We start from the raw sequence: 26,398 nt of genomic DNA, 5'->3' as shown, positions 1-26,398 counted from the left end.
TGGCTTACTAGGCAAAACTGTGTAGGTTTCTGTAGAGTGGCAGGAGAAGGTGCACATCTCCACCACTCTTAAGGTAGACAGTCCAGATATACACAAGGTATTTAAATCTGTGTCCAGGCTCACAGTCATTTTAAACTGTATTAATAAAAGTGATATTTTAATTTCACTCCAAACCTGGGTCAAGTTAGGTTGATAGCCTCCCTTTGGCTTTAATAAATTATGTAGTTAATTAACCTTCACCCAGGTCTAGGTCCATATTGTTAAAAACATTGACCTGCAAGACTGAGGTCATACTTGAGTTATTTGGTCAGTTTTGGCCTCGTAACTGCCCAAACATGTGAAGTGTGCAGTGATTCTAAGAGCGATGCCTGTAATCTGCATGTCATACTGACTCACAGTATAATTTCACTACCATAGCAGACTCCCTATGCGTGTTACTGCAAGGCACAGTGTTCTACACCACTATAAAGGTTTTCTGCAGTCAGGAAATAGACTTTTTTTATGCGCTTCACCGCAAATAAATTCGGATCGAACCAAATTTTTTCGAAAAAAATCGGCAAACCGGCCGAATCGAATTTTTGAAAAATTCGCTCATCTCGACATTTTACCATAAGGAAGAAAACACCAGATAATGCCACATACTAACATAATCTCTTGCCCATACAATTCATGCCACAATTACTTTCACCTCCCCCCACACTCCTGAAGGCAATGGTTTACTTAGTGTGTGTATAGTGAGACAGCTCCATTCTAAAGATCACTCCATATACTGGCAAATTGGATTCCCATTGATCAGAAAGCAGTTATATAGTTATATAGTGAAGAAAAAAAAACTTGAGCCTGGTTGAAATTAATTCTTCCCCACTGTACAGGTGACTGGTCTTTCTGCTGTAATGTGTTTCTGTATTTGAGGAACCCCTAACCAGAGCGCAAGGAACCCCAACTGGGAAACAGTAGACTATATGGAAAATGTTATAAATATCTGCAAATCTTTCTTGCTAATTAAGGAAAACACTTCTAATAAGTAACTTTTTCCAGTTTGTTGTCAAGGCAAAGTGGTCTCACCTTTTCTGTTTAAAGATAACCTTGGTCTGGAATTTTGTGTTCAATAAGTGAATACATTTTTACATGAAATTTTGTTTTCTCAGTGTAATCAGAGTGATTTAATACTGCTGCAAAAAGAGTTAAATGAGTGATTACATATGCTGCAAAAATCTCTAACAGAAGACCAAAAAGCTGTGATGTTAACAAGTGTCATCACTAGGTGGCAGTGTCTCACTACATGCTTTTTGTGCCGCTCTTAGAAGTTCCAGTTTCCATTGAATTTTTAAGCTTTATGTAAACTAGCTGTAGTAGGTTTACCACTTTGGAAGAATGTAGAAAAATAACCACAGACTTTCATTTTAATAAAACCCAGAGCAATGTTCACTGTTACTCACAGAACATCATTATAAATAATAAGGAACACAACAAAGATGATAAAAAAATGTATGTATCGTACAAGGATGTACATGGATAAACATAGCATGAGTTCTCTTCTCTGTGACATATAGTAGTCAGGCCCATAAATATTGGGACATTGACACAATTCTAACATTTTTGGCTCTATACACCACCACAATGGATTTGAAATGAAACGAACAAGATGTGCTTTAACTGCAGACTGTCAGCTTTAATTTAAGGGTATTTACATCCAAATCAGGGGAACGGTGTAGGAATTGCAACAGTTTGCATATGTGCCTCCCACTTGTTAAGGGACCAAAAGTAATGGCACAGAATAATAATCATACATCAAACTTTCACTTTTTAATACTTGGTTGCAAATCCTTTGCAGTCAATTACAGCCTGAAGTCTGGAACGCATAGACATCACCAGACGCTGGGTTTCATCCCTGGTGATGCTCTACCAGGCCTCTACTGCAACTGTCTTCAGTTCCTGCTTGTTCTTGGGGCACTTTCCCTTTAGTTTTGTCTTCAGCAAGTGAAATGCATGCTCAATCAGATTCAGGTCAGGTGATTGACTTGGCCATTGCATAACATTCCACTTCTTTCCCTTAAAAAACTCTTTGGTTGCTTTTGCAGTATGCTTTGGGTCATTGTCCATCTGCACTGTGAAGCGCCATCCAATGAGTTCTAAAGCATTTGGCTGAATATGAGCAGATAATATTGCCCGAAACACTTCAGAATTCATCCTGCTGCTTTTGTCAGCAGTCACATCATCAATAAATACAAGAGAACCAGTTCCATTGGCAGCCATACATGCCCACGCCATGACACTACCACCACCATGCTTCACTGATGAGGTTGCATGCTTAGGATCATGAGCAGTTCCTTTCCCTCTCCATACTCTTCTCTTCCCATCACTATGGTATAAGTTGATCTTGGTCTCATCTGTCCATAGGATGTTGTTCCAGAACTGTGAAGGCTTTTTTAGATGTCGTTTGGCAAACTCTAATCTGGCCTTCCTGTTTTTGAGGTTCACCAATGGTTTACATATTGTGGTTAACCCTTTGTATTCAGTCTTCTCTTGATTGTTGACTTTGACACACATATACCTACTTCCTGGAGAGTGTTCTTGATCTGGCCAACTCTGGGGCCATCCACCAAAGTTGTTTTCCGTGGTCTTCTGGGTCTTTTGGTGTTGCTGAGCTCACCGGTGCGTTCCTTTTTTTTTTAGAATTTTCCAAACAGTTGTTTTGGCCACGCCTAATGTTTTTGATATCTCTCTGATGGGTTTGTTTTGTTTTTTCAGCCTAATGATGGCTTGCTTCACTGATAGTGACAGCTCTTTGGATCTCATCTTGAGAGTTGACAGCAACAGATGCCCAATGCAAATAGCACACTTGAAATGAACTCTGGACCTTTTATCTGTTCATTGTAATTGGGATAAGCCAATTGTCCCATTACTTTTGGTCCCTTAACAAGTGGGAGGCACATATGCAAACTGTTTTAATTCCTACACCTTTCACCTGATTTGGATGTAAATACCCTCAAATTAAAGCTGATAGTCTGCATTTAAAGCACATCTTGTTTATTTAATTTCAAATCCATTGTGGTGGTGTATAGAGCCAAAAATGTTAGAATTGTGTCGATGTCCCAATATTTAAGGACCTGACTGTATCTATATTACTGTTATTAAATGGAGGATTTTTTTTAAGTCTCCACCTTTTTTTCTACTAAAAAACAAAACAAAAAAACAAAAAAGAAAAAGAGGAAAAAAGTGAAAGGGGGCTTTATAATTATATATCTCAATGTATTTACAGTAGACAACTGACACAAATACTTTGCTAAATCTACCTGATACAGTTATGAATCACTTCATATAGTACATAATTGATTTGGCTGCCTGCAGCCACCTCTAGGGGAGTTCATGGTTTTATTTTAAGTGCTGCTCCTTTACGACATGCTCCATAGCAGCAGTGTATTCCGAGTCTATAGTGAGTACGTCAGTGCAGAGGAGCAAGTTGCCACTGGAGAGGGAGAGGGCCGGAGGAGGAGAGTTGCCAAGCTCTGTGTGCAGATGGCATCCTGCAGCATGTGAGCCGAATAAAGCCCATGCTCTAAGCTTTGGCATAGTCTGGAAAGAGCCTTCATATAGAGGAAAGCAACTTAGTCGTGCTGCTTAGAATAAGAATTAGAGCGGGAACTATAGTAGTGAACTGACATGCTTCTGGAGTCATACTGGAGACTAACAAGAAGAAGTGGGTTATCCTGAGGATTGAGATGAAGAGTGGAGTCATGCTGAGAATACAAATATGGATGCCATACTGTGGAATGAAGAGAAAGGAATTGCATTGGCATCTGAGGACAATGGAGCCATGCTAGGAACTAAAAGGGATACTGTATAGTACTGTGGCAGTGGAAGTCCTATGGGCTCAGTCCAAACTTTGGACTGGGGACCTCCATCATTATGCCCAAAATATTTGCTGTCTTGATTCTCCAACATGATAGTTGCCTGAGTGAGAGAGGTTACAAGCCTGTCATAGCTATGCTGTCTTCTCTATGGGTCCTCCAGGCAGTACCTGGCTCAAACACTGCATGGAGGGCCTGTGGAGAGTGAAGACAGTGAAAAGCTGTGAACCACCTCAGGCACCTCATTGCCTTTTTCTTTCTAAAAACCAGTTGCAATTTTGCTACAGTTTAATACTGTGCAGTTCAACGCATTGTAATACTTTGCTGGTGTAACATACTTACCTGTCCAGGATCCATTGCCGTGAACCTCAACCTCGACACGGCAGTGTCGGGAGAGACTCCCTGCTAAGCCACGCTCCCTGGTCACAAGAAAGCATCCTTAGCAACAGGATGCAATGCTCTGTTTCTTCCTGCAGCAGGCGTGTGCTGGAGGAGATTAGCAGTGGACTGATTGCTCAGCTGATCTATTCCTGTGTACTAAGTGTTTCTGACTAATGGAGCACTGAGTTATGGACCTATCAAGTTCTGATCTTGGAACTTGGTGCTCTATTTAAACCCCTTTCTGGCCATACACCAGTGCCAGTGATAGTCTCTGTGTTCCTGGTTCGTTGTTCCTGTGCTTATTGGATTGCTCGTTCCCCGACTTATCTTCTGAACACTCTCTGTCTCTCGTTTGGTACTGCATAGCTTTTCTAGTTCTGCACCTTTTACGTATGACTCTGGTATTATGTTTGTCTGTCCTTGTTAGTCCATCTCTGCACTTACATAGCATAGGGACCGTTGGTCAGTTGCGGTCTAGCTATTTAGAACTTGTACTGCAAGAAGTTAGTGAAAGCGGGCTGGGTTCTAACCTTAGGGCTGACTGTCCTCATCTGTCCTTAGCTACAGTCCTAATAGCTAGTATATCAGTTAAATTCAAAGCATTGTACTGTAGCATTAATCTACCAGTTTAAATCAACATATTGTACTACTGCTTTAATATACTAATTATACTGCAGAGTTTGACAGGCGGTTTGACGCGATGACGTAGTCACGCTACGTTGCGCCCTTCTCCCCCCTCTGCCTCGCCACGCCACGCCGATCCATGCTCTGGGTGATCTGAGCTCTCCACCACTCTTAAGCCTTGCTTTACCTCCGGACCTCCCTATTACCTGATGCCCCGGGTCTGCTAGTTGCTACGGCCACCTCGTGGAGGAACCCTCTCCTTTGTCTTGGACTATTCCTTATATCTCTGCCTTTGGTTTTTCTGCCTCTTCGTTCCTCATTCCCCGATGGCCCTAAGATTCAGGTTTCAGAGACAGGTTCTGTCTCCTTCTTTGTGTTCTCTCGTGTCTTGCTTGATTGTTTTATTCCTCCCTCCCCCTCCCTGTGTATACTCCTTGACCCTCCTTGTTCTGCCCTCTTACATCAGAAGTGCTGGACTTGTGACTGTTATATTTTGGATAAATTATTTTTTATGTACTCTTTTCTTTTGAGCTCTATTTATATTCCTGGCAATTAATATAGTAAGGCAGGGAGGAGAGGGAGAGGAAAATGGCAGATTAAAAGGGAAGAAAAAAAAAGAAGGCAAGAAAATAAAAAATAGAGAGAACCAAGATAAAGGATAAAAAAAAGGATAAAAAAAGGAAGGAAGAGGAAGGGGAAAAAAAGGAAAAAAAATTAAAATAAAGGGGAGGTGAAGAAAGGAAGGAGGAGAAAAAAAATGGCTCCCAAGCAAAATAGGCGTTCTGCTAAATATATACCAGTCAAAACTGGTCAGAAACCCACAGAATCGCCTAAAATTGAACAATTCTTAAAGTCCTCAAAGGCTCCTATTACAAGAGCAGGACATAAAGGATCGCAAGAGGTGAATGTGGAAAAAAGAGGAGGATTCATTATGCAAGAAACATCTGATTACTTCATTCAGGAGGCGGGGTGGAGAGAGATGATAATAATGACAATATTGTTTTGTCAAAAGGTGAATCCTTACTCTTGAGTGAAATTTTAGGTGCGGTAAAAAAAAAATTGAGAGCTAATTAAAAACATCTCTATCCAACTTGCCGCAATCCAGAACTATGTGGCTTTGATAAGAGACAATGTTTCCAAAATACGGGACAGTGTAACTACTATAGAAAAATCTGTTGAGGTCCTAGAGAAGGAAGTTAAAATGTTCAAAACGGAAATCCCTACATTGAGATCTGAGGTGTGGCAGGCCTCGAAGACAGGTCTAGGAGAAGTAATGTGAAAATAATGGGCCTGCCAGAAGGTTATGGAAGGGATAATCCCGTGGATATGATTCAGAATTTAATTTTGGAGAAGTTTGGAAAAGAGCACTTTTCTTAAATATTCCTTGTGGAAAGGGCCCATCAGGTCCCTGGGGGAAAACCAACTCCCGGAAGGCAACCATGGATGCTTCTTGCAAAGACTCTTTCTTCGCGAGATAGGGACATGATCCTTAGAAGGGCAAGGGAATGCCCCCCCCCCCCCCGTTTCTTACAATGGAAAAGAATCTTAAGTATTCATTCGTATACCCGGCCAAATTGCGGATAACTTTAAATAGTGCGACTTCTTTTTTTGACACTCCTCTTAGCTGAGAGATCTGTCCAAGATGGTGGCAGATCAAGAGTTGGGGGGTTGATATTGTGTGGGATGTGGTTGAGTTGCAATGCGTCTCCTAGGCTGCGGGGGGAAGAAGTGGGATCTGTTTTTCTGTCCTTGATTGATGTCGGTTAGAATTCTGACTTGGAATATTAGGGGTCTTACAGATAAATTAAATAGACAGGCAGTTAGTGATTGGGTCCACAGGCACCTTCCAGCTATTGTAAGTTGAGTAGAGACCCATTTTATTGAGGGGAAGATCCCTCAACTCGAAGGGGGATGGCTGTGCAGACTTATCACTCCCCTTTACTAGTTATTCAAGAGGAGTAACAGTATTAATCCATAAGGGGATTTGGAAAAAATACAGAGGATTCCTCTGACCCTCCCTCAACACCCTTATGTACTACTATATCTTTAACGGCTTACTCACTTTAACAGGACGTATCTGTGGCTAAATGGCTTACATCACATTAATCATGCCCTTTTGTTCTCTCTCCGTTTTTTGTATTCTTTTGTACTGTTTTGTAATATTACATTATGACATGTTTATTTCATCTCTGGGCCTCACCCTAGGCTCAAATCACCAAAGCTACCTTTTTTGTAATTCAATGTGTCACTATAGCTGATTTATCACTGTCTCCACATTGACCAACCGCATTGTTTTCATATTTGATGTAATGTGACACTTAAATAATTGGTGAATATTCTCAAAACAATAAAAATTGTTAATAAAAAAAAAAGGAGATTGATTTTGTCTGCCAGGCCTCCACCGATAAGCAGGGGAGATTTGTATTTCTTTATGGAAATTTATTTGGAAAAGCATGTATTTTGGCTTTTATTTATATTCCTCCCCCTTTTTCACTCCATGTACATAACTGTTTATTAACGTTTTGTGGATCGGTGGCCGGAATGCCCTGTCATTGTGACGGGATTTTAATTGTGTCATGGATCCATAAAAGGATAGGATTTCCATGGAGAGAGATGCTAGGGGACAAAAATATTTTTAGGAATCAGGCCGCCCAGGTAAAATGCTACAGTACCTAGGGTGATCTCTAATCAGGATCCAAAAAGAGAGATAGTTACTATAAGCTCCCCTCAGTGTGTAATTGTGCAAGAACGGGAATGTAATTAAAGAGATATTTGTGAACAATTTTCTTGATTTGTATAAATCAGAAGATAGTGTTTCAGACAAAGTGATTGATTCATATTTGGATTCCATCTCTTTTACAGTCCTTAGAGATACTCAGAGATAATTTTTTGATGCTGACCTCATTCTTCAGGAGTTAGAGGCCGCTTTGAAAGCCTGTGTGGAGAACTCTTCTTCAGGATCCTATATATTCCCATATAAATTCTATTGCAAATATAGGGAGGCTGTTTTTCCCCATCTTCTTAAGGTATTTACTGAGGCAATAGAAAACGGTAAGCTTCCGAAATCTATGACAGAAGCTTTAATAGTATTAATATAAAAAAAAAGGTAAGGATCCTTTAGAAATGAGTTCATACAGGCCAATTTCTTTGTTAAATATGGACGTCAAGCTTTTTTCATGGATCTTTGACACTAGGCTGTCTAAAGTTATTTCTTCTAGTATCCATCCTGATCAAAATTGTTTTATCCCTGGTAAGGGTACTCGATATAATCTCCATTGTCTTTTTGCTAATATTCAGTCCTCCCGGGGGATCTCGCTCCCTCCTGTCTTTAGACGCCTCTAAGGCCTTTGACAGGGTGGAGATTCCTTTTGTAAATGCTAGAGAAGATGGGATTTGGTACTAAGTTTATAAATACGGTTAGGTTTCTCTATAGATCTCCCAAGGCGACGTTAAACATCAACAAGATGCTTACAAGGTATATCTCTCTCCAGAGAGGCACACGCCAGGGGTGCACTCTCTCTCCATTATTATTTGATATCCATATTGAGCCCCTAGCTTATAGGGTTAGGCAGGATCCTGGGATTGAAGGGTTTGAGATATTGGGAACAAAAGATCGTATTTCTCTGAATTCTGATGATGTTCTGTTTTTTATTCAACATACTAGCACCACACTTTCTAGGGCTATACGAGTTCTTAACTCATTTGGTGAAGTCTCCGGTCTCGATATTAATTGGTCTAAATCAATTCTATTGCCTCTAGATAGATTAGAACCCCTTTCTGAGGAGTTGGGTAGTAATTTGAAGATCTCTGACTCACTATTTCTCCTAAGATTGAAGACTTTTTACAGCTCAATTTGATCCCATTGGTCACTAAATTGAGATCTAAGATAAAGATATGGCTTCAACTGCCATTGTCCAGAGCTGATAAAATATATTTGGTGAAGATGGTGATATTGCCCCCAACTATTGTATGTCCTTAGGAATTCCCCAGTGTGGATTGATGGAGAGAGTTGACTTTTTAAATTGATGGAGAGAGTTATCAACTGTCTAATCTGGGGGAGAAAGCGAATGAGGCTTAACCACCTCAGCCCCCAGTGCTTAAACACCCTGAAAGACCAGGCCACTTTTTACACTTCTGACCTACACTACTTTCACCGTTTATTGCTCGGTCATGCAACTTACCACCCAAATGAATTTTACCTCCTTTTCTTCTCACTAATAGAGCTTTCATTTGGTGGTATTTCATTGCTGCTGACATTTTTACTTTCTTTGTTATTAATCGAAATTTAACGATTTTTTTGCAAAAAAATGACATTTTTCACTTTCAGTTGTAAAATTTTGCAAAAAAAAACGACATCCATATATAAAATTTTGCTCTAAATTTATTGTTCTACATGTCCTTTGATTAAAAAAAAATGTTTGGGTAAAAAAAAAATGGTTTGGGTAAAAGTTATAGCGTTTACAAACTATGGTACAAAAATGTGAAATTTCCGCTTTTGAAGCAGCTCTGACTTTCTGAGCACCTGTCATGTTTCCCTGAGGTTCTACAATGGCCAGACAGTACAAACACCCCACAAATGACCCCATTTCGGAAAATACACACCCTAAGGTATTCGCTGATGGCATAGTGAGTTCATAGAACTTTTTATTTTTTGTCACAAGATAGCGGAAAATGATGATTTTTTTTCTTTTTCTTTTTTTCTTACAAAGTCTCATATTCCACTAACTTGTGACAAAAATAAAAACTTCCATGAACTCAATATGCCCATCAGCGAATACCTTGGGTCTCTTCTTTCCAAAATGGGGTCACTTGTGGGGTAGTTATACTGCCCTGGCATTCTAGGGGCCCAAATGTGTGGTAAGGAGTTGAAATCAAATTCTGTAAAAAATGACGAGTGAAATCCGAAAGGTGCTCTTTGGAATGTGGGCCCCTTTGCCCCATAGGCTGCAAAAAAGTGTCACACATCTGGTATCTCCGTATTCAGTAGAAGTTGGGGAATGTGTTTTGGGGTGTCTTTTTACATATACCCATGCTGGGTGAGATAAATATCTTGGTCAAATGCCAACATTGTATAAAAAAATGGGAAAAGTTGTCTTTTGCCAAGATATTTCTCTCACCCAGCATGGTATATGTAAAAAGACACCCCAAAACACATTCCCCACCTTCTCCTGAATACGGCGATACCAGATGTGTGACACTTTTTGCAGCCTAGGTGGGCAAAGGGGCCCATATTCCAAAGAGCACCTTTCGGATTTCACTCGTCATTTTTTACAGAATTTGATTTCAAACTCCTTACCACACATTTGGGTCCCTAGAATGCCAGGGCAGTATAACTACCCCACAAGTGACCCCATTTTGGAAAGAAGAGACCCCAGGGTATTCGCTGATGGGCATAGTGAGTTCATGGAAGTTTTTATTTTTTGTCACAAGTTAGTGAATATGAGACTTTGTATGAAAAAAAAAAAAAAAAAAAAATCATCATTTTCCACTAACTTGTGACAAAAAATAAAAAATTCTAGGAACTCGCCATGCCCCTCACGGAATACCTTGGGGTGTCTTCTTTCCAAAATGGGGTCACTTGTGGGGTAGTTATACTGCCCTGGCATTTTCCAGGGGCCCTAATGGTGGTAAGTAGGTAAATGACCAGTGAAATCCGAAAGGTGCTCTTTGGAATGTGGGCCCCTTGCCCACCTAGGCCTGCAAAAAAGTGTCACACATCTGGTATCGCCGTATTCAGAGACGTTGGGGAATGTGTTTTGGGGTGTCTTTTTACATATACCCATGCTGGGTGAGATAAATATCTTGGTCAAATGCAACTTTGTATAAAAAAATGGGAAAAGTTGTCTTTTGCCAAGATATTTCTCTCACCCAGCATGGTATATGTAAAATGACACCCCAAAACACATTCCCCATCTTCTCCTGAGTACGGAGATACCAGATGTGTGACACTTTTTTGCAGCTAGGTGGGCAAAGGGGCCCATATTCCAAAGAGCACCTTTCGGATTTCACTCGTCATTTTTTACAGAATTTGATTTCAAACTCCTTACCACACATTTGGGCCCCTAGAATGCCAGGCAGTATAACTACCCCACAAGTGACCCCATTTTGGAAAGAAGAGACCCCAGGGTATTCGCTGATGGGCATAGTGAGTTCATGGAAGTTTTTATTTTTTGTCACAAGTTAGTGGAATATGAGACTTTGTATGAAAAAAAAAAAAAAAAAAAAATCATCATTTTCCACTAACTTGTGACAAAAAAAAAAAAATTCTAGGAACTCGCCATGCCCCTCACGGAATACCTTGGGGTGTCTTCTTTCCAAAATGGGTCACTTGTGGGGTGTTATACTGCCCTGGCATTTTCCAGGGGCCCTAATGTGTGGTAAGTAGGAAATAACCAGTGAAATCCGAAAGGTGCTCTTTGGAATGTGGGCCCCCTTTGCCCACCTAGGCTGCAAAAAAGTGTCACACATCTGGTATCGCCGTATTCAGGAAACGTTGGGGAATGTGTTTTGGGGTGTCTTTTTACATATACCCATGCTGGGTGAGAGAATATCTTGGCAAAAGACAACTTTTTTCCATTTTTTTATACAAAGTTGGCATTTGACCAAGATATTTATCTCACCCAGCATGGGTATATGTAAAATGACACCCCAAAACACATTGCCCAACTTCTCCTGAGTACGGCGATACCAGATGTGTGACACTTTTTTGCAGCCTAGATGCGCAAAGGGGCCCAAATTCCTTTTAGGAGGGCATTTTAGACATTTGGATACCAGACTTCTTCTCACGCTTGGGGCCCCTAGAATGCCAGGGCAGTATAAATACCCCACATGTGACCCCATTTTGGAAAGAAGACACCCCAAGGTATTCAATGAGGGGCATGGCGAGTTCATAGAAATTTTTTTTTTTTGGCACAAGTTAGCGGAAATTGATATTTTTTATTTTTTCTCACAAAGTCTCCCGTTCCGCTAACTTGGGACAAAAATTTCAATCTTTCATGGACTCAATATGCCCCTCACGGAATACCTGGGGGTGTCTTCTTTCCGAAATGGGGTCACATGTGGGGTATTTATACTGCCCTGGCATTCTAGGGGCCCTAAAGCGTGAGAAGAAGTCTGGAATATAAATGTCTAAAAAAATTTACGCATTGGATTCCGTGAGGGGTATGGTGAGTTCATGTGAGATTTTATTTTTTGTCACAAGTTAGTGGAATATGTGACTTTGTAAGAAAAAAAAAAAAATTCCGCTAACTTGGGCCAAAAAAAAGACTGAATGCAGCCTTACAGAGGGGGGGGATCAATGACAGGGGGGGTGATCAATGACAGGGGGGTGATCAGGGAGTCTATATGGGGTGATCACCCAACTGTCATTGATCACCCCCCTGTAAGGCTGCATTCAGACGTCCGTATGATTTTTACGGATCCGATCAGTCTATCAGTGGATCCGTAAAAATCATGCGGACATCTGAATGGAGCTTTACAGGGGGGTGATCAATGACAGAGGGGTAATCAATGACAGGGGGGTGATCAGGGAGTCTATATGGGGTGATCACCACAGTCATTGATCACTCCCCTGTAAGGCTGCATTCAGACGTCCGTATGATTTTTACGGATCCATTGATAGATGGATCCGTAAAAATCATGCGGACATCTGAATGGAGCTTTACAGGGGGGTGATCAATGACAGAGGGGTAATCAATGACAGGGGGGTGATCAGGGAGTCTATATGGGGTGATCACCACAGTCATTGATCACTCCCCTGTAAGGCTGCATTCAGACGTCCGTATGATTTTACGGATCCGATCAGTCTATCAGTGGATCCGTAAAAATCATGCGGACATCTGAATGGAGCTTTACAGGGGGGTGATCAATGACAGGGGGGGTAATCAATGACAGGGGGGTGATCAGGGAGTCTATATGGGGTGATCACCACAGTCATTGATCACTCCCCTGTAAGGCTCCATTCAGACGTCCGTATGATTTTTACGGATCCGATCAGTCTATCAGTGGATCCGTAAAAATCATGCGGACATCTGAATGGAGCTTTACAGGGGGTGATCAATGACAGAGGGGTAATCAATTGACAGGGGGGTGATCAGGGAGTCTATATGGGGTGATCACCACAGTCATTGATCACTCCCCTGTAAGGCTGCATTCAGACGTCCGTATGATTTTTACGGATCCGATCAGTCTATCAGTGGATCCGTAAAAATCATGCGGACATCTGATGGAGCTTTACAGGGGGTGATCAATGACAGGGGGGTAATCAATGACAGGGGGTGATCAGGGAGTCTATATGGGGTGATCAGGGGTGATCAAGGGCTAATAAGGGGTTAATAAGTGACGGGGGGGGGGGGGGGTGTAGTGTAGTGGTGCTTGGTGCAACATATTACAGAGCTGCCTGTGTTCTTCTGGTTGGTCGATCCAAACAAAGGGGACCACCAGAGGACCAGGTAGCAGGTATATTAGACGCTGTTATCAAAACAGCGTCTAATTACCTGTTAGGGGTTAAAAAAATCACATCTCCAGCCTGCCAGCGAACGATCGCCGCTGGGAGGCTGGAGATCCACTCGCTTACCTTCCGATCCTGTGAACGCGCGCGCCTGTGTGCCGCGTTCACAGGAAATCTCGCGTCTCGCGAGAGGACGCACCGGCGCGTCCACCCAGAACAACAGACCGCCGCAAAGACGCAATCCTGCGTACGGCGGTCCCTGAGGAGGTTAAATTGAATAATTTTATAAACCATTGGAACAGGGAGGATTAAATCTTCCTTGCTTCAAGGGGTATTTTATTGCATCCCAGTTATGGCTCTATCATGAATGGGAAAAGAGTTCACTCTTTAAAATGTTGGTCAAGAATCCCCCACATGATAATATTTTTGCTCTATTGGAATCTGGTCAATTAATTGCTTTCCAACAGGAATATAGGGCTGTGGTGAAGCTACTCACTAATAGTAATGAGCGCCAGGGGCAATATTCAAATTTGCGATATTTCACGAATATTTATCATAAATTTGCAAATTTGAGAATTTGCCAAAATTTTCTTGATTGCGAAAATCAGCAATGTGATATGAGCGTATTGCGTGCGCAATATAGGCCTGGTTCACTTTTGCTAAATTTTTCAAGCTGCTAGAAGATTCCTGAGACTAGAGAAAATGGTTGGCACAGCAGAACATTATGATAGCTTTATATGCAGATAGAGTGCTCCAATATATTTGCTATTGCGCAAAATGGCAATTAATGATGCGCATATTTTGGCACAATACGTGCAAATTCGCATTTTAGCAGGTCTGACTACATATTACTTATTGGTTTACTAAGTACTGTTGTGAACTTGTGACATCACATCCACTATTCTGTAGCATGTATGTATGGACAGCAGAACCTATCAGCTACACTATATCACGATTTACCCTACACTGAGTATCTCCCACTAACTATCTGTATTATATATATGAGCTAACTACCGTATTTTCTCCTATAAGACCACCTAAGTTTTTGAGGAGGAAAATAAGAAAAAAATATTTTTAACCAAAAGGTGTGCTTTTGGTGGTTTGAACTAATGGCGGTCTGTGCATGACACTATTATGCGGGATCTGTGGATGATGCACTGTTATGGGGTGGGGGATTTGTGGATGGCACTGTTATGTGGGGGATCTGTGGATGGCACTGTTATGGGGGGAGCTGTGGATGGCATTATGATGGTGGGAGGTCTGTGGATGGCATTATGAAGGTGGGGGGATCTGTGGATGGCATTATGATGGTTGGGGGGATCTGTGGATGGCATTATGATGGTGAGGGGGATCTGTGGATGACATTATGATGGTGGGGGGGATCTGTGCATGGCATTATGATGGTGGGGGGGGATCTGTGGATGGCATTATGATGGGGGGATCTGTGGATGGCACTGTTATGGGGTAGTGGATCTGTGGATGACACAGCTATATGTGTCATCCACAGATCCCCCCATAACAGCCCCATCCACAAATCCCCCCATCATAATGCCATCCACAGACCCCCCCATCATTATCCCATCCACAGATCCCTAAGGAGGGTCTGTAGTAGGCATGGAGAGCGACGGGGCCGTGCAGGCACTGTACTCTGGCCCGCCGCTCAGTATGTACTGTATACGTAGTGTTAATCATCATATCTAAACTGCGCTCCCCCTTCTCCCCATGTGTACTGTACTTACCGGTACACGTCACGCTCCTGTAGTATCAAATGAAAGAAACAGGTCAGCACTTCACCTGTATTGCACGCTGCCGGGAGAGGAGCAACCTCCAATATATAGCAGGTATACCTTGTTGAGAAAGGCTTGCAAGCCGAAACGCGTCCTGGTTGTAGGACTCTTTACTTTCATGGAAAAAATAAAAAAGAAGCTTATTCACAAAGACACAGCAGCTGGGATTCTTTTTCCTGACGCTCCCTGTAGTAAACACTAGCAGCCAGCAGGCAGGCCGGGCGGCAGGCGGCCGTAACTCATGGAGGTCACGTGCCTCTCCGCCTACTTTATGAATGAAGTAGGCGGAGCAAGGCACGTGACCTCAGTGAGTTACAGCCGCCCGGCCTGCCTGCTAGCTGCTAGTGCTTACTACAGAGCGTGACGTGTACCGGTAAGTACGGTACACATGGGAGCAGGGGGAGTGCAGTTTAGATATGATGAATAACACTACGTAATACAGTACATACTGAGCTGTGGGCCAGAGTACAGTGCCTGCAAGGCCCCGCCGCTCTCCCCGCCTACTACAGACCCTCCTCCCTCCTCACTATACATCGCAGTCTGTGATGCTGCAGCATCGCAGACTGCGATGTAAATTGCCAACATTCGCCCCATAAGACGCAGGGGCACTTTTCACCACCACTTTGGGGGGGAAGTGCGTCTTATGGGGCGAAAATACGGTAACTAACTAACTAACTAACTATCTAATGTAATGACACAGCAAAGCACAGAGCACAGCAATGACACTGCTCTCTCTCTCTCTCTCTCTCTCAGAACTGCAAAAAAATACAGAAAATGGCTGCTGGGGAGGTTCTTATATAGTAAGCGGTAGGCAACTTTCCTAATGGTTGCTATGGGAATGTTGCTAAGCTCTGACAAATATATTGGAGCCTCTCCTCATTGGCCCACAAACAAGAAGCAGGGAGGGATCATGTCTCAATAAAAAAAAATCTAGAATATTTGCAAATACAAATATAAAAGCACTATATTCTAAATCTTCGCAAATTTTTGAAGTGGTCGATATTCGCAATAAAAATTTGCAATTCGAATATCGGCCCCAACAATACTCACTAAGTCCTGGAGTGCTATTAGAGATTGGTTTGGGAATAAAGGGATCCGTTTCTTGTATGCCTCTTTGGCATAGTTATCATCTGCAGGCCCTAGATGAGTTAGGTGGTGATCAATATTGGCAAAAAGAACAATATTCGTTATCTTGCTCAGGTGGTTGAGAATGGGCATATTCTCACTATGTTTAAAGTTATCACAGAGAGAGGATATATCCAACTATCTTGGTCTCAGTATTTTTAGTTACGTTCGGCATGTTTCAGTATTAAAGAAAAATCACTTTTTATATAGATATTTCTTACCTTTTTGCATGATTTAAATAGTGAAGTCAGTACAGAGGTGAGGATTTCACTGAGTTAGGCCTCATGCCCACGACCGTTTTTTTCACGGTCTGCAAAACAGGGTTCCGTTGGTCCGTGATCCGTGACCGTTTTTCGTCCGTGGGTCTCCTTGATTTTTGGAGGATCCACGGACATGAAAAAAAAGTCGTTTTGGTGTCCGCCTGGCCGTGCGGAGCCAAACGGATCCGTCCTGAATTACAATGCAAGTCAATGGGGACGGATCCGTTTGACGTTGACACAATATGTGCAATTTCAAACGGATCCGTCCCCCATTGACTTTCAATGTAAAGTCAGGAGTTAATATACCATAAGATCGGAGTTTTCTCGAATCCGATGGTGTATTTTAACTTGAAGCGTCCCCATCACCATGGGAACGCCTCTATGTTAGAATATACCATCGGATTTGAGTTACATCGTGAAACTCAGATCCGACAGTATATTCTAACACAGAGGCGTTCCCATAGTGATGGGGAGGCTTCTAGTTAGAATATACGAACTGTGTACATGACTGCCCCCTGCTGCCTGGCAGCACCCGATCTTTTACAGGGGGCTGTGATCAGCACAATTAACCCTTCAGGTGCCGTGACCGGCCGGGAGCTCCTCCTACTGGTAAGTGACAGGTCTGTGCGGCGCATTGCTTAATGATCTGTCACTTACCAGTAGGAGGAGCTCCCGGTCGGTCACAGACAGCGCAGCAGCAAGCAGGTAAGTATGATGCTTCTAATATTGTAATATTGCTAAGTAACCATGGCAACCAGGCCTGCAGTAGCGTCCTGGTTGCCATGGTTACCGATCGGAGCCCCAGAGCGATTAAACTGGGACTCCGATCGGAACTCTCTGCTGCCACCAATGATGGGGGGGGGGGAGAGGGGAGGCCGCACACTGGCCACCAATGATATTAATACAATAGAGGGGGGGGCCGGGGGGGGCGCACACTGGCCACCAATGATATTACAATAGAGGGAGAGGGGGGGGGGGAGGCCGCACACTGGCCACCAATGATATTACAATAGGGGGGGGGGGGGGCGGGGGGGCCGCACACTGGCCACCAATTGATATTCAAACTGGGGAGGGAGGGGGGTCTGCCCCCTGCTGCCTGCAGGCCCTGATCTCTTATAGGGGGCTATGATATGCACAATTAACCCCTCAGGTGCAGATTGTGCGGATCACAGCCCCCTGTAAGAGATCGGGTGTTGCCAGGCAGCAGAGGGCAGTCATGTACACAGTTCGTAGTATATTCTAACTAGAAGCGTCCCCATCACTATGGGAACGCTTCTGTGTTAGAATATACTGTCGGATTTGAGTTTTCACGAAGTGAAAACTCATCTCTGAAAAAGCTTTTATGCAGACGGATCTTCGGATCTGAATTTTTGCGGACAGCATACAGCCAACTGGATGAGCCCTAAAAGTTATAAATATATCCTATATAAATAAAGAAATTCCGAGGATAAATGGCTCAAGGTATGGGGAGAATGGAATGTTTACATTTTTTCACTATCCCTCTATATTCTTCTTATGTCGGGGTAATGGGAGACGCATCGTAAAGGGGTGGGTTGGGAGGGAACTGGGTGGGGGGGTTAGAGGTATAGAAATGGAATCAATAAAAATGGGAAAAAAATATTATACTGCAGCGTTAATATACCAGTTAAATTCAATGCATTAGTGTCATGCCCTGCTCAGACTATGTACAGAGGTCTGCCAGATTAGCAGCACGTGTCTAGTCATTTGTTTTGTTTTGGAGTCGTGCTAGATCCGCCTCCCTTCAGGTGCACTGGGTGGGGTCGTTGGTTTGAATTACTCCCCTCCCAGTGTTCCGTGCGGGGTTATGCTTCTGTCAGGCTGTGGAAGCAAGGAGTGAAGGATTGGCTTTCCTGCTCAGATAAGATAAATTGGTTTCTGATTTCTTTGTTTGCTGTCTAGGCTGTTTGAGTGTCGTCTGTCCCCTCCTGGTTCTGAGGGAGCAGGCTGCCCCTTTTTTCCCTTTTCACCATTTCAGGGATTCTAGGGTATTCTCAGGCCCAGGCACGAGGACACATTATTCCTTCCTTCAGGGTCTGAATGTGGGCAAAGCAGATAGGGAGAGCTGTTAGGGATTTGCTAGGAGGTGACTTTATTCCCCAGCTTCTCGCCTAGAAATATTGTTTGTTTAGTTATCTGTGTATCCTATATCCTGTCCGCCGGGACATTATAACCCGCCATACTTTGACATGACATTACTCAGCGGTTTTGTGATGGCGTCATTGATGCGCTAGTTGACCGCATGCAGGGATTATCTCTAGAGGTTGCGGATCTGCGTAGTTCGGTCACACGGTCAGAATGCTCTGGCATCAGGTGCAGGTCAAATTTGTGGGGAGCCTAAAGTCGCTCTTCCTGAGAGATTTGCAGGGAGTGCGGATTACTTCATCCGCTTTAAAGAGTCATGCAAATTGTATTTTCGGCTCCGTCCATCTTCGTCAGGTGATGAAAGTCAGAGGGTTGGTGTAATCATTTCTCTGCTTAAAGGGGACGCGCAATCCTGGGCCTTTTCTCTGCCGCCCGGTTCTCTGGCCCTCCGGTCGGTGGAAGAATTTTTCAAAGCCCTGGGATTAATTTACGATGACCAAGATCGGGTCTCAATGGCGGAATCTAAATTGCGTAATTTATTACAGGGTGAACATACTGCAGAGGTTTACTGCGTTGAGTTTAGGAAATGGGCTACAGAGTCAGAGTGGAATGACCCCGCGTTACGTAGTCAGTTTTGTCAGGGGTTATCTGAGAGATTGAAAGATGCCCTTGCTTTTCATGAGTACCCAGATTCTTTGGAGAATGCTATGTCTTTGGATAGACGTATTAGAGAGAGGTGTAAGGCTCCCTCCGCGCAAGGGATCCTTTCTGTGAGTGGTTTCGTCTCTACTGCTTCCCAGGGTGATGTTACAGGTAACTCTGGGGTAGGGGAGGAACCCATGCAGCTGGGTCAGGTATCTTTCCGTTCTGGTAGTAGAGCCTTTAGGAAATTGCATAAACTATGTTACTACTGTGGGAAAAGTGGTCATTTTGTTTTTGCTTGTCCTTTTGTTAAACCGCATGATGATAAGAAAGAGAAAAAAAAAAAACATCCTGACACTTGGTAGCGTGAATGGAGTGGTGGAGCAAGCAGGTATGCAAGCTGCCTGTAATACTCGTTTTCTCCTTTCAGCTATGGTGGCACTAGACTCAAGAATTTTTTGTTGTTGAAGTATTCATTGACTTTGGTGCTGGGGTAAACCTTATTGACTATCTTTTTCTTCAAAATCTGGGTCTAAGTACTTGCACTTTAGAAACAGAGATTCCGGTTTTTGCAATTGATTCTTCCCCTCTTTCTCAAAGGAGTCTCCCTAATATTGCTCATGGTATTCAGTTAACCCTTTGAGGACCAAGAGACATATTTGTCCCATTTTTTTAATTGCCTGTATCGTCTGATTAAGAACTTAAAATACTAAAATAAAATATTTTTTTTGAGTCAAAATATAAGTTCTTATCAACAAATGGTTCTAGCTTTTTGCCAGTTATTTCATGAAATGGCTTAGTTACAGCAAATGAAGTGTACGAACTTCAGTTGCCGTAAAAAAAAAAAATGGAGCTTCTTTTGGCCTTCCATTAAAAGTAACCTAAATATTCACATTTGTCCCGTGTCATAACGCCTCCCCCAAAAATGACACAAGTGTGGAAATGGTTTTAGTTATTGTTCAAATACATTCTTAAATGGAAAAAAATATAATTATTTTTATATTGATGACGGTAATCTTATGGTCCTCAAAGGGTTAAGGGTGGGTGATTCACATGTTGAAATTATGTATTGTTTTGTCATGAAGGATTTGCCCGCTCCTATAGTCTTAGGGTTACCGTGGTTGACAAAACATAACCCAATTTATAGAATTGACAAGCAAGACAAATCATTGGTTGGAGTGAATTTTGTTTGGATAATTGTCTTGGCACATCTATCTCTGGTGTGTCCACTACGGCTCTACCTCAGTATCTCTCAGATTTTGCGGATGTCTTTTCGGAGGGTGGGGCTCAGGAATTGCCCCCTCATCGTGACTATGATTGTCCAGTTAATCTCATCCAAGGGGCTAAATTGCCAAAGTCTCGGCTTTACAATCTTTCTCATCCCGAAAGAGAGGTCATGCGGAAGTATATCGCCGAGAGTTTGGCAAAAGGTCATATTAGGCCATCTAAGTCTCCGGTGGCAGTAGGTTTATTCTTTGTAAAAAAAAAAGGATGGATCGCTGAGACCTTGTTTGGATTTCCGGGAATTGAACCGTATTACGGTCCGGGGTCCGTATCCCCTTCCTTTGATCTCCGACCTTTTTGATCAGATTGTTGGTGCCAAGGTGTTCTCCAAGTTGGATTTGAGAGGGGCCTACAATCTGATCAGAATCAAGGAAGGGGATGAGTGGAAAACGGCCTTCAATACGCACAAGGGTCATTTTGAGAATCTGGTTATGCCTTTTGGGTTGACGAACGCGCATGTGTACATGCCTAATTTTTCTGGCCTCTGGTGCTGCACTGTGGCTGAAAAAAAAAAAAAAAAAAAAGGCACATACATGTGTAAATTCCCCTTAGTGATCGTTACCTTGTTGTGGTGAAGGGGCTTGCGTATCACAATGAAGCGATCACCTCTATGAGTGTGTTGGCAATGGCAATGTTGGCACACCCCAGATGATAAGGTCGTTGCTTCATTGTGAACAGACCAAAAGCGATCGGGCTGGATAATTTTGCATAGAAAAAACATAAATTTTCTTTGTGATCATCTAAGGTGATCATTAAAGTCTACTAGGCCAACAATGGGCCCACACTGCAGAATTATTGTTTTCTGGGTCACTTAACTGTCACTGAACTACCTCAGCACGACAATAGGCTTTTAAAAACCGCCATCGCCTGCAATCTTCCAAACGTGCGCACAAGCACAGTCATCACTACACCAAGATTGACGCAGAGAGGAATAAAATTTATGTCATGAGTGTGTCAACTATTGACAACTCTTTGCGGTTGTCTAAAATCTATTTGATACACGTCCCCTGATAGGGAACGTAACATGGATTAAACTGATAGGAATAGTACTACTTAACATACCACTCATATAGGGTAGCACAGTACATTGCACGGTGCACGCGCAGTGTCCCAAATTGGAAGTAAGAGGACCGACCAAGCATCTTTTTCCATCTCCAGGTTCCTAAAATCTATTCCATACACCGGCCCCTGATAGGGGACGTAACAGGGATTAAACTGATAGGAATAGTACTACTTAACATACCACTCATATAGGGTAGCACAGTACATTGTACGGCGCACGCGCAGTGCCCCAAATTGGAAGTAAGAGGACCGACCAAGCATCTTTTTCCATCTCCCGGTTCCTAAAATCTATTTGAAACACCGGCCCCTGATAGGGGACGTAACAGGGATTAAACTGATAGGAATAGTACTACTTAACATACCACTCATATAGGGTAGCACAGTACATTGCACGGCGCACGCGCAGTGTCCCAAATTGGAAGTAAGAGGACCGACCAAGCATCTTTTTCCATCTCCCGGTTCCTAAAATCTATTCCATACACCGGCCCCTGATAGGGGACGTAACAGGGATTAAACTGATAGGAATAGTACTACTTAACATACCACTCATATAGGGTAGCACAGTACATTGCACGGCGCACACGCAGTGCCCCAAATTGGAAGTAAGAGGACCGACTAAGCATCTTTTTCCATCTCCTGGTTCCTAAAATCGATTCCATACACCGGCCCCTGATAGGGGACGTAACAGGGATTAAACTGATAGGAATAGTACTACTTAACATACCACTCATATAGGGTAGCACAGTACATTGCACGGCGCACGCGCAGTGTCCCAAATTGGAAGTAAGAGGACCGACCAAGCATCTTTTTCCATCTCACGGTTCCTAAAATCTATTCCATACACCGGCCCCTGATAGGGGACGTAGCAGGGATTAAACTGATAGGAATAGTACTACTTAACATACCACTCATATAGGGTAGCACAGTACATTGCACGGCGCATGCGCAGTGCCCCAAATTGGAAGTAAGAGGACCGACCAAGCATCTTTTTCCATCTCCCGGTTCCTAAAATCTATTCCATACACCGGCCCCCTGATAGGGGACAAAACAGAGATTAAACTGGTAAGAACAGATTTTTTTATTTAAAAAAAAAGAGGACAGCCTCTGCGGAGCTGCGTATTTTTTGGCCGCGTTACTGAACTCTCATGCACAATGGCTGTAGGCTCATGCGTCCTTTTGCGGAGGTGACAAACCTCGTCAGTCAAACCCAAAGCAACATCATCGACCTCATCCCATATGCGTTTTTTCTGGAGCATGCCCTGCGAAGAGTGCTGGATCAGGCCGTAGATGAGCATGAAGAGGAAGAGTTGTGGTCACCATCACCACCAGAAGCAGCCTTGTCGTCGTTGATTGCTGGACCTGCGGCAACGCGAAGAGAGGAGTCTGAAGAAGAGGAGTCAGAGGAGGAAGGTGGCTTTGAGGAGGTGGAAGACCAACCACAGCAGGCGTCCCAGGGGGCTTGTTGTCACTTTTCGGGTGTACGTGGCTGGGTGGAGGAAGAGACTTTCAATGACGTCAGTGAGGACAAGGAACGGGACATGGCTATCTTGGTATCCAACCTTGCGCAAATGGGGAGTTTGCGGTTGTTCAAATGGACTGTTTGCGGTTGTTTGGTCTGTCAGAGTTTGGTCTGTCACTGTGAAGCGGGCGTAACCCTTACACTACCTGATCGATACAACATCATACCTGATGTTTTAAAGCACGTTATTCCAAACAATTTAGGAATGTTAGGTGATTTAGGCCCTTTATGGATTAAAACCCGACTCTGCGTCAACTACGTAATTTTACGGAGTTTTGCCATGGATCCCCCTCCGGCATGCCACAGTCCAGGTGTTAGTCCCCTTGAAACAACTTTTCCATCACTATTGGGCCAGAAAGAGTCCCTGTGGGTTTTAAAATTTGCCTGCCTATTGAAGTCTATGGCGGTTTGCCCGGTTCGCCCGTTCGCGAACATTTGCGGAAATTTGCGTTCGCCGTTTGTGAACGGAAAATTTTAGGTTAGCGACATCTCTAATTTGCGCCTCAATAATTTTTCCCATAATTCTGCTTTACTCTTCTGGCCCACATTTGGGCTTCTGTAATTTGTCCCACATTTGCGATTTAACAGCTTTTCCAACATTTCCGCTCGATCCCAATTTTAAAAAAAAAATGTATCTCCCTTAAATTTGGTCTCTTTTTCTCACGCTCCCTCTGTGGCTTGGAACCCTGATTTTCCGATTACCGTGATCAACATGGTAGGCTCAGAAAAGAATATCGAAAGTTGATAGAGAAGATATCGAAATGGATGGTGGATGTCACTGGGGCACCTCTACATAGGTGACAGGAACATAAATAAAAAGAATCGTCAATTACAATGTCAGGTGACATTTTTCAAATTTTGCCGGATAGAAACCCCTGCTCTGCATAGTTGACAGGGAATAAAATTTAATAAATTCTTAATTAATTAATGCGCGGCACATCCTTTCATTCAATGCTTAACATTAAAAAGTTGTCTTTGACAGTACGGTTAGATAGACGTATTAGAGAGAGGTGTAGGCTCCCTCCGCGCAAGGGATCCTTTCTGTGAGTGGTTTCGTCTCTACTGCTTCCCAGGGTGATGTTACAGGTAACTCTGGGGTAGGGGAGGAACCCATGCAGCTGGGTCAGGTATCTTTCCGTTCTGGTAGTAGAGCCTTTAGGAAATTGCATAAACTATGTTACTACTGTGGGAAAAGTGGTCATTTTGTTTTTGCTTGTCCTTTTGTTAAACCGCATGATGATAAGAAAGAGAAGAAAAAAACGTCCTGACACTTGGTAGCGTGAATGGAGTGGTGGAGCAAGCAGGTATGCAAGCTGCCTGTAATACTCGTTTCTCCTTTCAGCTATGGTGGCACTAGACTCAAGAATTTTTTGTTGTTAAAGTATTCATTGACTGTGGTGCTGGGGTAAACCTTATTGACTATCTTTTTCTTCAAAATCTGGGTCTAAGTACTTGCACTTTAGAAAGAGAGATTCCGGTTTTTGCTATTGATTCTTCCCCTCTTTCTCAAAGGAGTCTCCCTAATATTGCTCATGGTATTCAGTTAACCCTTTGAGGACCAAGGGACGTATTTGTCCCATTTTTTTAATTGCCTGTATCGTCTGATTAAGAACTTAAAATATTTTTTTTTTTGAGTCAAAATATAAGTTCTTATCAACAAATGGTTCTAGCTTTTTGCCAATTATTTCATGAAATGGCTTAGTTACAGCAACTGAAGTGTACGAACTTCAGTTGCCGTAAAAAAAAAAAATGGAGCTTCTTTTGGCCTTCCATTAAAAGTAACCTAAATATTCACATTTGTCCCGTGTCATAACTCCTCCCCCAAAAATGACACAAGTGTGGAAATGGTTTTATTTATTGTTCAAATACATTCTTAAATGGAAAAAAATATAATTATTTTTATATTGATGACGGTAATCTTATGGTCCTCAAAGGGTTAAGGGTGGGTGATTCACATGTTGAGATTATGTCTTGTTTTGTCATGAAGGATTTGCCCGCTCCTATAGTCTTAGGGTTACCGTGGTTGACAAAACATAACCCAATTATAGATTGACAAGCAAGACAAATCATTGGTTGGAGTGAATTTTGTTCGGATAATTGTCTTGGCACATCTATCTCTGGTGTGTCCACTACGGCTCTACCTCAGTTTCTCTCAGATTTTGCGGATGTCTTTTCGGAGGGTGGGGCTCAGGAATTGCCCCCTCATCGTGACTATGATTGTCCAGTTAATCTCATCCCAGGGGCTAAGTTGCCAAAGTCTCGGCTTTACAATCTTTCTCAACCCGAAATAGAGGTCATGCGGAAATATATCGCCGAGAGTTTGGCAAAAGGTCATATTAGGCCATCTAAGTCTCCGGTGGCAGTAGGTTTATTCTTTGTAAAAAAAAAAGGATGGATCGCTGAGACCTTGTTTGGATTTCCGGGAATTGAACCGTATTACGGTCCGGGATCCGTATCCCCTTCCTTTGATCTCCGACCTTTTTGATCAGATAGGTTAGCGACATCTCTAATTTGCGCCTCAATAACTTTTCCCATAATTCCGCTTTACTCTTTTGGCCCACATTTGGGCTTCTGTAATTTGTCCCAAATTTTCGCCTCAATAAGTTTCCCATAATTCTGCTTTACTCTTCTGGCCCACATTTGGGCTTCTGTAATTTGTCCCACATTTGCGATTTAACAGCTTTTCCCACATTTCCGCTCGATCCCATTTTAATTTTTTTTTTTATCTCCCTTAAATTTGGTCTCTTTTTCTCATGCTCCCTCTGCGGCTTGGAACCCTGATTCTCCGATTACCGTGATCAACATGGTAGGCTCAGAAAAGAATATCGAAAGTTGATAGAGAAGATATCGAAATGGATGGTGGATGTCACTGGGGCACCTCTACATAGGTGACAGGAACATAAATTAAAAAGAATCGTCAATTACAATGTCAGGTGACATTTTTCAAATTTTGCCGGATAGAAACCCCTGCTCTGCATAGTTGACAGGGAATAAAATTTTTATAAATTCTTAATTAATTAATGCGCGGCACATCCTTTCATTCAATGCTTAAACATTAAAAAGTTGTCCCACTTTTACGCTTTAATAATTTGTCCCATAATTCCACTCTATAATTTTAAATTTGAAAAAATGAATCCTCCCCTGGATGTGGTCTCTCTTTCTCACACTCACTCTCCGGCGTGGAACCCTGATTCCTCGCCACCCATGATCACCATGGTAGGCGCAGAAAAGAACATCGAAAGTTGATAGAGCAGATATTTAATTGGATCGTGAACATCACAGAGACGTGCAACATGGTGGGGCAGTAAGTG

This window comes from Bufo bufo, chromosome 1, assembly GCF_905171765.1.
Source record: "Bufo bufo chromosome 1, aBufBuf1.1, whole genome shotgun sequence".
NCBI lineage: Eukaryota > Metazoa > Chordata > Amphibia > Anura > Bufonidae > Bufo > Bufo bufo.
This window is presented reverse-complemented; position numbering follows the sequence as displayed.